Below are 14,050 nucleotides of genomic sequence, written 5' to 3' on the forward strand. Positions count from 1 at the left end.
TTGAACACAGAGGAGGAACATCATTCATATAAAAGTACTGTATATTTCTCTTTACCCTGATTGCAGAGAAACTCTTAAAAAATATCCAAGAGAGGATGAATGAAGTTAAGAGAATTCTTCAGCTGTAGCTTTTGTGGTTATGAGCTCTGTTCTTTAATTGAAACTGAAGTGAGCAGCTGTTAGCTTCCCCTCTATTAAGCACTAACATGGTAGATTTGAAACAATAAACAATGTTATTTGATTTCTTACAATCAACACCCCCCCCCCCCCAAAAAAAAAAAAATCTGGTTGTGATACCCAGAGACTCAAAAGGCAAGCCATTTATATGATCAAGTTGGCTGTTTAGAAGTGTCAGCCTTTATGAAAGTTGTATGAATATTTATTCCTACTTACACAGTAAAGAAAGACAAACTCGTTTGCATGAAAGAGAGTATGTGTGTTTGTGACTGTCTAAAAGAGAGGAAGAGGGAGGGAGAAGTGAGGGTATAGAGTTTGATACCTGTTGGCAACACCAGCAGGTTTGTGTAACTCTGTTATGTGCCAGGTTGGACTGATTCCACTCTATTTAATCTGGTACTAAATGCAAACTGTTTGAATTGAGACAGATTCAAGACACGACTGAACAGCAACGAACCACAAAGGAATTCCTGCCTATGTTAAGTGGTGTCACCTTCATGGCGGTAGGCAGCATCTAAATAAGGATTTGAATTAATCCTTTCTATAATATCCACGTAGGAACTGCCATAGGCTTTCTGTGCTGAAGCTTTGCAGTGCCTCCTGGGCTCCCCAGCCAAGCACCGTATACAGGTCTGATACTGTCTAGCAGGGATGCTGTCTGACAGCTCAGGGCTCCCAATTGAGATGCTGCTACCCAGCAGATATTGTAGCCAAGCAGAATGCAAGTATGTGTTACTCCTCTGCCTTCCTCAAAGAGAAGATGAAGCGTTTAATAGAACAGCCAGCTTCAGGGGTCGACAGACTCCTGCATTTCTTCTCTGGGAGCCCTGGCAGTGATGCAACTAATGAGCAACTGGAGCTAAGGGGCTTTCTCCCTTTCTGAAGTTTCAGCTGGGTGCATTATCTGTTTAGCCAAGCAAAGGAATGGAAGGAAAACAACTTGTGGGACAGGGATGACTCCTGGCTAGTTAAGGGTAAAGATTCATTCCCATCTCTCCTTTTAAGAGGAAGAGCGGTATTTCTGGGATGCTTTCCTCTCTGAAAGTAAGAAAGGAAGCTATCATACCACTGCTATTTATTTATTTACCTAGGGGGTGCAAAGCTTTAGGGGGAGGAAAGGTGGTGATAAATCAGAGGGATTTCCCCCCCTCATGGTTCTTGCAGCCTCCTCCTCCCTCATTTACATATCTGGCTGGTGGGTGATTTTTATTCTCAGCACGAAAACTGCAATCTATTTCAATGCATGAATGCAGCCCTGCATCTATTCAACCCACTGAAATAGCCCAGAGACTTATTGTACTAAATAAGAAAACAAGGAGAAGAAACGCATTCTCCAGCCTTGGAAACAACCCTCTGTGATCCAAAGTCCTCCTGATCCTTTAGAGAGGAGGAAGAAGGGAAGAGGGGGGCAAAGCAACACACCCCAAGAAACAAACATGAGAAATAGCCACACCACCACCACCACTCCTCCTCCCAAGGGAATAATAAAAAAAAAGAAATCCTAACTAGCACTCCATGACATTTTCATTATCAGGAATTTCAAAACATTCGACTTAATGAGCCGCTACAGTCAGCCTAACACTGTACCTATTAACGAGAAAGGCACCGGCACAGCGCACCTTCCAAAAACACAGACACTTAAGTCAAAAAGATATCTACAGAGAGACAGCCCTCTGCCAGCAAGACGTAAATAATATTAATAAAATACTCACGCTTCCAAGGACCAAGGAAACCGGTCGCCAACAGCCACTTCACGCGCAGATTTAAAGGGTGAGGTAAAAAAACATTAGCCAGTCCCTGTGAACAGGCAGGATTCTCCAGATTTTCTTTTCATGCTTTTGGAGGCTGCTGATGCTAGAGGAGATGCTGGGTTTTTAGCTTCTCGGGTTTCTGTGCCTGCATGCTAAAGTGCGGTTATTAATTTCTCCCTTCGCACAAGCCAGGGGCAGCAGCACGTCTCCAGGAAAGCAGGGATATTCCAAATAAATCCACTAATTCCGGGTCTGAGCGCTCCAACGTGCCTGCCTGCCAAATGTAACTGTGAAGTGATGTGGAAAAGTGAGCCGGGAGCCTCCCCTGACAGCTCTTATTGGGCTGATCTCGGAGGCAGGTCTAGCGCTTGGAAATTCATGTAAGCAGTTTTGGGTGGTGGTTTGCCTCCCTCCCTCTCCTCCGCACCCCCCTACCCCGCCTTTAACCCGGTAAGCACACAACTTTCCAACAAACGGCGGCGCCGCTCGCTCCGCGGCGGGCGCCCGCACCGCCAGCTCCCCGCCGGGGCATGTCCCTGAGGCCGGCCCGAGGCCGCGGGGGCGGGCGCACGGGCGGCAGCCGGCGGGGGCCGCGGGAGGCCGGGCGCTGAGGCGCGGGGCCAGCGGGGGGGCGCCCGCCGGGGCAGCTCGGCGGGGCTGGGACGTGCCCGGGGCGCCGGGAGGCGGGTGGGGGAGGGCGGGCGGGCGAGCGGCGGTAGCGCGCCGCGGGGGGCGCGCAGGCGGCGGGCGGGAGGGAGCCCCGGTCCCCCGAGGCCGTGCCCGCCGCGGGGGAGGCGGACATTGGGCAGCGGGTAGCGGCCGGGCTGCGGGCACCGCCGGTCGGGCGGAGGCAGGAGCCCGCGGGGCTGCGCAGGGGCTAGGAGGGGCGGGAGCAGCTCATCCCTGACAGGCGCTGCGGGAGAGGCAGTCGGACGCCCCGGGGACGGGGAGGGCATCCTTCAAAAACCCTTTTCCAAACAAACCCCGACGAACTGCAAGCATTTAATTTTTCTCTCGTGCTGTTTTAAAGCCAAGGGTGGCAATCAAATTATAAGCAGGAGCCTGAACCAGCCTAAACGCAGAGCAGAGCCAAGACCTCCACACAGCAAGAGATGCTGAAGGGCACCCTCAGTACAGTAAGTTTTGACCATCGCCCAGTTTCCCATTCCTCCTTGTGACTGACAGTGCTGTTATCCTGCAGAACCCGGCTGGTGAAATGCCAGGAAGAGGCTGAGGGACCCTCAGCATTGAGGATCCTCAACTGTCTTTGACTTTAAAGAGCTGGAGGGTGCTCATCCCTGCTGGGGGCTCAGCACAGCTCCAGCAGGGCTGACGGCAGAGGGCTGAGGAATGCCACAGCCCGTGCCATGACAGGCCCACGCGACTCCTTTGCCCATCTTCTTTATCAATTGGATTCATGAGTCTTCTTCCTTTTTATGCTGCATGTATTATCTACTGGCAGACTAAAGTTATTATACTTGATAATTACATACAACATAGCTCTAACGTTACCACTGCCTATATCCCTTTTTTTCCCCCAAGTTTAACCTTTACCAAAAGAGAAGGGGTCAGCATTGTGCTAGGAACACAACGCAGAGACAGGGTCAGGTACAGACAAGGACTCTTAAAATGGAGCAATGAGTCAACAATTAAGCTTCCACAACAGTACTAGTTAAGTGCACTCAGCTCCATCCTCATTCTCCAATTTCTCATCACCAGTATTGTGTTTAAGATGAGTGTTCGGTGCAGTTCTGTATTATTAAAGCTGGTCCATTGCTCAGCTTTGTTTTTAAATGGCTGGTCATCTTAAACCCACCCATATAATTGGAAAACCTTTTAACCTTAAGCACAAAAAAATGACTGCATTGCTGAAGATCTCTAGGATTGCAGAAATTGGACCTTAACATTCCTCTATATTGTAAGAATACCATATAATGTAGTTTAATGATTGTTAACCTTATTTTTATGCTGATATTATGTGTGCTCACATGTATAGTGAATAAGACCTGCATTTGGAGCTTTTAGGTGCTTCATTTGAACTAAACACAAGTTACTGCAGATAACGTGCATTTCTTGCACAAGTATTCATTCTGAGAAGGCTCAAATTCATCAGAAGGTAGCAAAATGTACCCAAAATTTTACATTTTTCAAGGGCAATGAGGAAACATCTAACTATTTCTTTGCTTCCCTAAGCCCAAACATTTACTTTCCAAGCTGTGAGCCTGGGATGATTCCTTGGAGAAGGATGGATATAAAATACACAATACTTACTTGAAGCAGGCAGAAAGCCTTGAGGGAAATACAAAACACTTTGCAGTGCAAGAGATAACATCAGAAATCTGGCTTCCTTTACCTGAGGTCCTGCTGAGGCAAAGGGTATTTTTCTCCCCCATCTTTCCACCAACTGAACACCACAGTGAGAATATAGGTGCTGTCACAAGGAAACATGAGGATATTTAGCCTGTGTTTACTCCTGGCAATTAATGACAGTTTTCAAACTTTTTTTTTTAATGTTTCAGTAAGAGTAGTTGCACACCTTGTTTTCATTTCTACTAAAAATACCTGATGGAAGCAACCAAGAATAAAAATTCTCGCTAATAAGATTGGGTTAGATCCCTTGCGTCTGCTTTAAACTGGCAGTACAGTTATGTGTGGGAAGAAAGCTAATGGTAGAGGTTGTACCTCTAAGTACAGCTTAAAAGTTTAGGTTTTGTTTTGATTTCAACCTTTGACTTTTGCCATTTGTTCTATGTGACCTTTCTTGCAGTTGGAAATTACTGGGGCAAATGCTATGCTCTTTCATCCTCAAGTTGTAGGAGAGGGTGGTAAGTGTCTTGTTAAAATGGATTGAGTCATCCGTGGATTCCCCTGTTGGAAAGCCTTTCGGATTGAGTAAATCTTGACAGGAAGAAGTGTACAGATTAATATTTAATTTAAAAAATAATCCTGGAATACTAAAGGAACATTTACAACTTTCTGCATCCTATCCGAACTAAATGATTTAATGATATTTGTTATAGTGACACACAGAGACAATATCACATAGCACTGTTGAGTCTACTGGCTAAAAATTGTTTCTTCTTAAATATCTTAAATACATATTATAAGGAAGATCCTTCCTCTGTCTCCTCAATGATCATTTCATTTTTTAAGCAAAAAGCAGCTCTGACTGCAATTGAAATAGGATCAAGATTTTTAGTTTAATAACTCTAGTAAAGAAAAAAAATAAATCTACAAGATGTGTGTGACAATGCATCCTGGATCAAACTTGAATTCAATTTTTAGTATTAAATCTTTGTACCAGAAAAAAAAAAAACAACTTATACAGAAGGGGGTGGATGTTTCTAGGTTTTCTTTTTCCTTTTTTTTCTGTGTCTTTTTGTTGTGGGTTTGTTGCTGGGTTTTTCTAGTTACTTTTTTGTTTTGTTTGGTTGAGGCTTTTTTGTTTTGGCTTTTATTTTTCCATTTGGTTTTTTTTGTGTTGGTGTTTGGTTTTGGGTTTTTTTGGGGGGGGGGGGATTTGACTGATTGTGACTCCTAAGGGGGGAAAATTAACCTCTGCTTGGAAGAGAACCTGGAAATTTTCTTGCTTATTTGCTTTTATGAGTAAGAAGGATTAAAACCCCATGTGACTTCTTATTCATACACAGACATGAAATATCTGTCTATCATCTAAAAAAAAATAATATGTGTGGCATAAAGTAATTCAAGCATCTTTTCACCCTTTTATATTTTTGTGAAAACAGTTGTTGATTATCACACAACTCTTTGTTCCTCAGCATTGCAAAGCAGTGCAATAAACTGCTTTTTTGAAGTCAGAGAATTTAGACCTTACTGCTTAAAAATATTCAATAGAACTGACCTGAAATGAGCTCTTAAGGGGCAACTCAATCACAACACAGCGTCATCTTATTTAAATAGCAATGTAAAAGTCAGGAACTTGAAAGGGGTGGGGAGGTGAGTGAAGGGAAGTATGCCTGGGAAAGAAACCAGTGTTAATTCCTCATATTCAGATTTTATTCCATCAGATCACCTAGTAATGAGATATTTCCGTCAATGTATCAGCAGCTGATTTAAGTTTTTAATACACAGTATAGGGCCAGATCCAAAATTACCTGAGGTTAATGAGTTCAGTGGGAATTACTTGATCAAGATAAATTACTTTATTGCAAGCTACTTTTGCTTACAGGGATTACCACTGCCGTGACACTTCAAAGTAATATTAATAATATAAATTAATAATTGATCTCAAAGTTACTAAAGCAAGTTTACAGAACAGTAGTATAACCTTAATTATTCTAGTAAGCTTTAAATAAATTCAGTGCTATTTTCTTAGGCAATATCCACACACTCTTGTACCTTTTGCTCAAGTTGTGAGGGACTACTCCTAAATTTAATTTGCTTTGAGAGGCTAGAATTCACATTCCATAAACTAAGAGGAAACAGGGAGACTTATCTTAAGTCCAGAACATTTCTGAATAAAATAGTGCTCTTATCAGTTCACTATGTCAGTAGAGAGACATAATGACCTATGAAATGTAGGTTCTTATCACTGTCTTGTAACCTTTAAACCTTACTTGTATACAGTTATCACAAGTTGGTTATCATGAAAAATAATGATCCCCTGTGTTTGGGAAGTCACTGAAGACATCCATAACTTGAAAAAGTTCCATTATATAATGCTTACAACTGATATTATGGATTAAACCAAAGGAAATCATACAACTGGCCCATGGGATGAAGGTTAGGGTTAGGTGGTTTTTGTTGGTTTTTTCGGGGGTGGGGGTTGGTGGGGGTTTGGGTTTTTTTGATTGGATTGTTTTTTGGTTGTTGTTTTTTGTGTGTGTGTGTTGTTTTTTTTTGGGGGGGGGGAGTGGTGGTGACAGAAATTAATGATTTCATTTTAACAGGGAAAGCTAAAAACAATGAGAAAATGAGAAACTTAAGTGAGGTATTTGTAATGGAATGCCAGATCTCTTTATAGAGATCAAAACTGTTAAAATTTAATATCCAGCTCTGGTACAGAAAGCTTGAAAAAACCCACTGATGAAAGAACAGACCATAAAGCAACAGCATCCATAAGTGACAAAAATTCTCAATCACTAAAAATACTTGCTTTTCAGTCTAGCTTTCTGTGAAAGGTATCTAATCAGAGTCCATTCCCTTGCTACTCAATACATAAAAAAAAAATAAATGCATTGATTTTGACTAAGTTATTTTCACTTGGATTGGGCAAACACGTCTTTATAACCATGCAAAGTCCAATCCAGCCCATGGACTGTCAAACAGGAAGGTTAAACCCAACAGCAGCCCTTAGAAAAATCTTTTTCCTGTCCCAAAATTGCTCTATTTAGTAAAATAAAACATAACTAGTTCTAAGACCACTTGAAAATCTCTAGAGATTTTAAAACATAAAAAAATCCAACTACTAATTTGTGTACCAGATGCCCCAATGATATTATGGCATGCATAAAAATAACAACACATTATCTGGTTTTATTATTCCTTGGGTACTGTTTGCAATTTTGATTAGCTGCTGCCAGGTTGACTATTAGAAACACAAATATTTCTTTTGTATATCAAACACTAAGATAAAGACAAAGGAAAATTATATCAAGCAAGGCAATCAACCATTATTTTTGTACATAAATGTTCTGATACAATCTGGAAAGTTAATATTTTGCTTTTAGTTTTCAATATGCCTTGTGAATGTAGGTAACTGGATCAGTTTCAGTAGCTGTGCAAATATTGTTTGCTCTACCTCAAGTGCCCTCTAGTGTGCAGTAATTAAGCAGGTTAAAATAATTTTTCCCCTCCTTTTTCCTAACAGCCACAGTTTTAAATCCCAAAGTAACGTGTAACGCTGCTTTTCTTTTCAGAGGAAAGAGAAATTCAAAGAGAAAATCATGTTCACTGCATTAATTGTGTGTATATAAATGAATTATCTCCTTTATATAAAACCAAATCACCCCTTTGCTGTCAAGTTTTTATTCTCAGGGGTATTAGTTAAATAATGTCCAGAAGAACTATTGGGCTTTGTGCAAGTGTTGTTGAGACACAGTTTTCAATGTTATCAGAATCAAAACAACAGTCTTCTCTATCTGAAAAAGGAAATTAACATATTCATCAGCAAAACATGACCCTAGAACAAAATTTAACAACAAAACCCCTAATTATGCTTCTACAGTTTTTTTGTTTGGTTGTGGCTTTTTATTATTATTATTTTTTTAAAGTACTGGGCAGCACCGATAATCCTAGCTTTCAAAGTTATTTTTAGCTATTCTAGGCAAACACAAATACCCCCTAAAAATATACACTATTTTATGACAAATAGAAGTACTCATATATAAGACACCTATATCCCATTCTTTATCAGCACATGATTGAATAAGGCCAGAATGAAAGTCTGTGACTTTTTGTTACCAGTTTAGAAAATAAGTAATTCTACATGAATATAAATTAAAAAAAAAAAATAGAGGTACACATGTAACAAGTTCTGTGTGTTTTCTTCTGTCCTTAAGAGCAGATTAATCTGTCCTTCTGTTATGCTGATGTGCTCGGTCAAAATTTTGACATTACTTGGCTGGACAAGTTGTGTCATGTCTGTCAGTGATAGGAAGTTCTGTACGATGTTGCTCTTTGGCTGCAGGAGGCAACGCACGCAGCCAAGCAGCTATAGCTGTTTAACTGCCGTATCAGCAGGACAGAAGAAAGCTGTCTGACAACAGAAAAAGAAGAAAGGGAGGATGCGAAGAGAAAGAATGTTAAGAGTTGATAGTCAGGAGAGGTAAAATTACCAGGTGCAGCTCCATGAACAAATAATGAAAAATATCAGTAACTGTACCTGCAAGAGGTAGTTAATCATATTTCTCAGGTGTTCCTCAAGTTAAAAAGCAGACTTGAGTTGCCCACCTGACTCTCCACTGAACAAATGAGTGAATATTTGGGGGAGAAACATTGAAAACTTTTTCCTATTCCTCATTTCATTGTGGTCTGGCTTCAGAGCCAAGTCTTCACTTTCAAGCAGGATTTACCATAAAATTTCATAATAGAAAGCTTAAGCATACTCTAAACAAAACAGATTTTTAATGGACTTCTATCTGAGAGCTGAGGTAAGAGGGATGGGTGGATCCCAGGAGAGATGAAATGCTTGTATATACTAGGGATATGCTACAAGGTGAGAGAATTGAATCTTTTATGAGTTGCAAAATCAGTTGGACTTCCTATAAGTGGAAAGAGTCATCATCAGTATCTGAGCTAGGGCTGTGGCTGCAGTGTTGTGGTTTCCAAGTGGGGTGCTGAGAGAAGCCAACAGGATTGTTTCCTGTTTGCTTAGCTTAGACTCTTCCCTGCTTAGCATGTTGGCTCTTTTGATTTTTATTTTTTTTTTTTCAATTTAACTATTCCTCATCCATTCCAGAGAGAACGCAATTTTCTAGCATAGTTTTTGGCATACATATGAAGCTAATAAAATAGAAAGCTGAACAACTCTGTACAACAATACACAGTTTTCTAACACTCAACAGTTTATTTAAATCTGTCTCAATAGCCACACTATGCCCAGGCAATATGATGGCAGTAGTGCAACTAGATTTATTCCAGAAACACCATCAGAAAAGACCCTCTCATACTTTAGAGCAAGTACAGACCCAATGTACATGTTAGTAGGGGCTAGACAGGTCTTGGTGGTGATTTAGAGAAATAAACTATATTAATTACCATCAGGTTTGAGCAAACTTATCCAGACTGTGTTCAGCCTTCATCATAACAGTGCAGTGATATGGGTGAACTGCTACTACAGCATTAGCAAAATATACCTGCTATAGGTACTAGCAGAACATAATGAAAGGGAAAAGCCTTTCAAGTGGCAAGGATATCTCTGTGCCATAAAATGGGTAACTTCAGAGATTTCTTGTTTGGGACAAAGGTAACAATGCTGTCAATTTTTAAGTTTAAACCAGCTCATCATGAAGGTGCCTTCCTCAACTAGAGTAGGAATAGCATATCTTAGGTCCATGTGAAGGTGGCAATGATAAGTAGAACTGAAGGTAGGTGTGGTTACTAATAGAAACAAAAGGAAAAGTAGCACAAGCCTCACATTGCAACATATACCACCTGAAGAAACTCCCAGAAAGGTAGTTTGCATACTCCATAACCCAAATCTAATAACAACACAAACTGAAATTTGGCTGCCAGTCCAAATTGTATTTGTTTTCCCATTCTGAATTCAGTGACAGATTAGGAATATATGCTTATTTCAAAGTACTTTTCTTCAGAGATTTCTGGTTTTTTTATTTAATTAGGAAGGTAAGTCAACATATTGCCCATAAAGTAATTTTTTCAGTAACTGCTGACATCGTAGTTCAGCAGACTGATTTAAAAGACAAAAAAAAAAGGGGGGGGGGGGGGGGGAGGTAATGCTGTGGTAAAATAATCCATTTCCCCTAAAAATATTTCTGGTGCATATGTATCAAATACTGCTAATGAAGGAGAGTATAAATCATTTAAATCCCCAGAATTTAATGCTGAAGTACTTTTCTTTCTCAGTGAGTAGCTAAAAAAGCAGAGTACGTAGAAGAAGAATAATTTTACTGAAAAGAGCTAGTTTTAATGCCAGTAGTTTTAGTGAATCAACTAAATACTTTCTGAAACATCTATCTGCATTCATTTTAAAACTCTGAAGGTAGTATTTGTCGCCATACAGTAGTAAAATCAAACAAATAAGTGTCTGAGGCTGAGATGCTAGAAATAACATCCTCCATGGGAAAGAACATGAAAATTGTGTGGCTAATAGTTGTTACTTGTTGATCCTCAGTTTCTTTGCAAGACCTTTGAAGTAAAGAGACAGAAGTAAAAGGCAGTGTTCTCCATGAATTACTAGAGTCAAATAAGCCAGTTGTGGCAGCACTGCAGGAATGGTACAGCCTGATTCACTACTGTGCTAACTTCAGTAATTCCAGCTTAACACTGGAGTAACAATGTGGTAAAAGACGACCCATATTTTTATTTAAATTAAAGTATCTAATATTCATCAAATATTTATAAGAATATATAACAAATAATTGTGGCAAACATTGCATAATAAAGATGAAAAGGAAATTAACCTTGTGAATTTTTAAGCTGAAGAATAAAGACCATTACATTAATAAGACTTAATTATATCATTAAATATTTAAAATTATGTCCTCTAATAAATGTTTTTATTTAACATATTTCTTTTTTATCTATTACTTTAGTAAAATGCCTTTAAGATATGAATAAAAACCCAGCAGAGCTCTTTCTTTTGATAGCCATGCAATTACAAAAAAAGCGAGAAGGGAGCCATATGTTACTTCTTCAACTCAAGGTCACCTTTCAGGAACGAACAGTCTGTACTTCTACAAGCCTAAACTCCCTGCCTGGATGGGCTGGTGAGGGGCTGCATCTTTGGTAAGCATTTTTGTTCAATTACTCTTTCTTTTCTTTTTCTAGGACTGGCTTGGCTCTATCTGTGCTAATGAAGTAAGTTAAGCTAGCGCAAATAAAGCTTATTGCCTTCCATGTTTCTAACATTCCATCTAACACTTAACCCTATTGAACACCTATTAAAATGGATACAGCGGACAGTGTGTTCAAGTATCAGCTTCTAGCCTGCACTGATGAGTCCCTCCCTTGCTATCACTGACAGAACACGTGCACAAGCAACAGTTGGAAACTAGCAGGAAATCTTCGGCACCTTGCAAACAAGAGAAAGGGTCAGTTTGCTTACAGAGGGTTGTAGGGTACAACCTCTGCAAGGAATTAGACACACCCCATCATGCCTGTGTCAATGTCACAAATACTTTTCCTTACATTAATTTACCCCAACTTACTCTCTCCAGAGGTTTATGACTATTCTGCAGAGAGAAATCCAAGGAAGACTTACAGCAAAAAGCTTCTGATTCAAACCAAATGCCAGGCAACAGTTCAACCCACAAGGTTATACTCCTATTAGAAAGATATTTTTTTTCTCCAGCACACCTCCAAAATTATGGCACTTGAAAGTAACATTTATGTCTCTTCAATGTACTCCAGTTATTCTTTCCACCTTGACTGTACATACAAGCCACACACCCAGGTAGCCTGCTCGTCTCAGCTTTCTGCTGAAAAACCATGCATTACATGCACTTGCAGAAACACTGATTAAAATCAAATGGCAAACACTAACAAATCAAATCTAACTCATCAGCATTTCAGATTTATCAGAGGCTACAATTTAATGATGCTTTAGTGAAAATTCTCTTCATTTACAAGCCCACAAATACAAAGCCCTATCTGTTTAGCTATTGTGCTTTTTCAAGTTAAGCCATTCTTTCCATTTGCCACAGTAATACTTATTTGGATTTAATCCCCACAAATTGTTGTTTATTTTTGTAATATTCTTTTGACTTGTCTTCTGTATATTGTGTGTTTTGTTGCTGTGATTGTCTTCCCACTATTCCTCACCATTTCCCACTCATCTATCTGTCATCACCCATACTGTAATTACAGAAATGTTATTTGCTGGTAGACAGATGCATAGGGTTGCTGGCAGGAGTACTACCATTATGCAGTGCAAATACTGTGCAGAATATTAAAGAATCATATGAATCAAATCTTAGTGAAAGAGTATTCTTCAGAGTTACCAAAAAGATGGAACCAAGTCTGTTTTGCTTGTTTAGCCTTTGGACAACTCATCTAAAACTAGGTAACATTTATTTACATTTGACAGCTAAGAGTGCACTGGAGGTATAGTCTTCTAATTAACACGCATGATGCTGCAAATATAAACAGGGATAAACACATATTCCGTTATGTATAGCTGCCAGTCAAATTTTACAGTATTCTTTTCAGTGCACAAGTAAAACAATACTACAAAGCAAACAAGCATTGAGCTTTCACTTCAGTACCTGCCTAATAAACGAGTTCCCTGAAGATAAGGTATGACATTATTTGGAATAGCTACAAAAAAAAAAAAAAAAAAAAAAAAAGGCAAGTTTCCCGGTAGTGTCATGTCCTACTGCTTCATTTAACTAAAGCTCAAGGGGCAACAGAAATAACATGTGAGCTTCCACTAGTGTTACGTTTTACTTTGCCTTAAAGTTTCCATGGATAAGACATCTGTTTCTAACTCACAAGGTTCAGAACAGTGATAAGTGACATGTGCTTACAACTAAAAAGCTTAATCTGCAGAACAAATAAGGAATAAAATATATATTATTGGTCCAAATGGATCACCACTGAAACTCAAGGTAAAACAGTCTTGCTACACACATGTACAAACATGTTAATGTTAAGTGGATGTTGGAAATTCCCTGGCAACTGCTTATCAGCTGTGTCACCACTGGTGCCTGCGTCACCTGGGTGCATGTTTCAGTAGTATGTATGGTCTAGAAGAGTCCAATACCATATCTTCCTTTGCATTGGTCAGGTTGGCAAAGAACATGTGAAGATACTGCCAGCAGACAGGAACACTGGAACCACCAAGCTGAAGATACTTTCCTGTGGTAATTTTTCCTTTCCTTTTCACTTCAGTGAAAGAATGATTCTCAGCAGTGTGCCTCGAGTGCTTTTTCCTCCCAAGTGCTAGCTTCATAACTGATATACATGCGTGCACATCTGGGGCCAAGGTGCACATGTGCTTGTATAGACTGCTTATACCATAGAGGTTTACAAATGCTCAGTACATTGTAAGATCTCTTCTGAAAAACATAGTGACTGCTGCCATTGAGAGTGAGACTGTGTTTATCATTTGTTTTATTATTCAGCCCAGATGTGTTTGGGCAGGTGTGTGGTCTTCACACAAAGCTCTCTGTTAAAGTGCCTTCACACAGACTTTTAGTCTCCACACCACAGTTCATTGCACACCCTTATCCTGAGTAGTCTCATACATAATTTAAATGTTTAATGCAAAGTAAAGCTAATGTTAACAATACATATTTTTGAAGCCTGACAGTATAATGCTTTATTTCCTAAAGGAATAACTGGAGTGATCCATAAGCAAATAGAAACTCAAGTAACACCATCTGAACAGATATAAATTGTGCTCATCCTTGAGAAATCTTAGAGTGTATGCATCCCTCCGTCCTCCTCAAGTAGGCAAAGTGCAATTTACCATGTGGGTT

General features: G+C 39.7%; 1 protein-coding gene across 3 annotated transcripts in view; it reads right to left on the bottom strand.

Annotated features, from left to right (window-relative positions):
• The window catches only part of CDH8 (cadherin 8), a 214,366-nt gene that overhangs the window by 150,527 nt on the left and 49,789 nt on the right, over positions 1–14,050 (bottom strand). The window contains exon 1 of one of the 3 annotated variants that reach the window (XM_040615519.1): positions 1,890–2,328. The exons of the other annotated variants lie outside the window; for them this stretch is intronic. The gene's annotated coding sequence lies outside the window, so the exon portion shown is untranslated. Of the gene's footprint in view, positions 1–1,889; positions 2,329–14,050 lie in introns of those variants that run through there. 3 annotated transcript variants of the gene reach the window in all.

Source organism: Falco naumanni, chromosome 15 (genome assembly GCF_017639655.2).
Source record: "Falco naumanni isolate bFalNau1 chromosome 15, bFalNau1.pat, whole genome shotgun sequence".
Classification (NCBI taxonomy): domain Eukaryota; kingdom Metazoa; phylum Chordata; class Aves; order Falconiformes; family Falconidae; genus Falco; species Falco naumanni.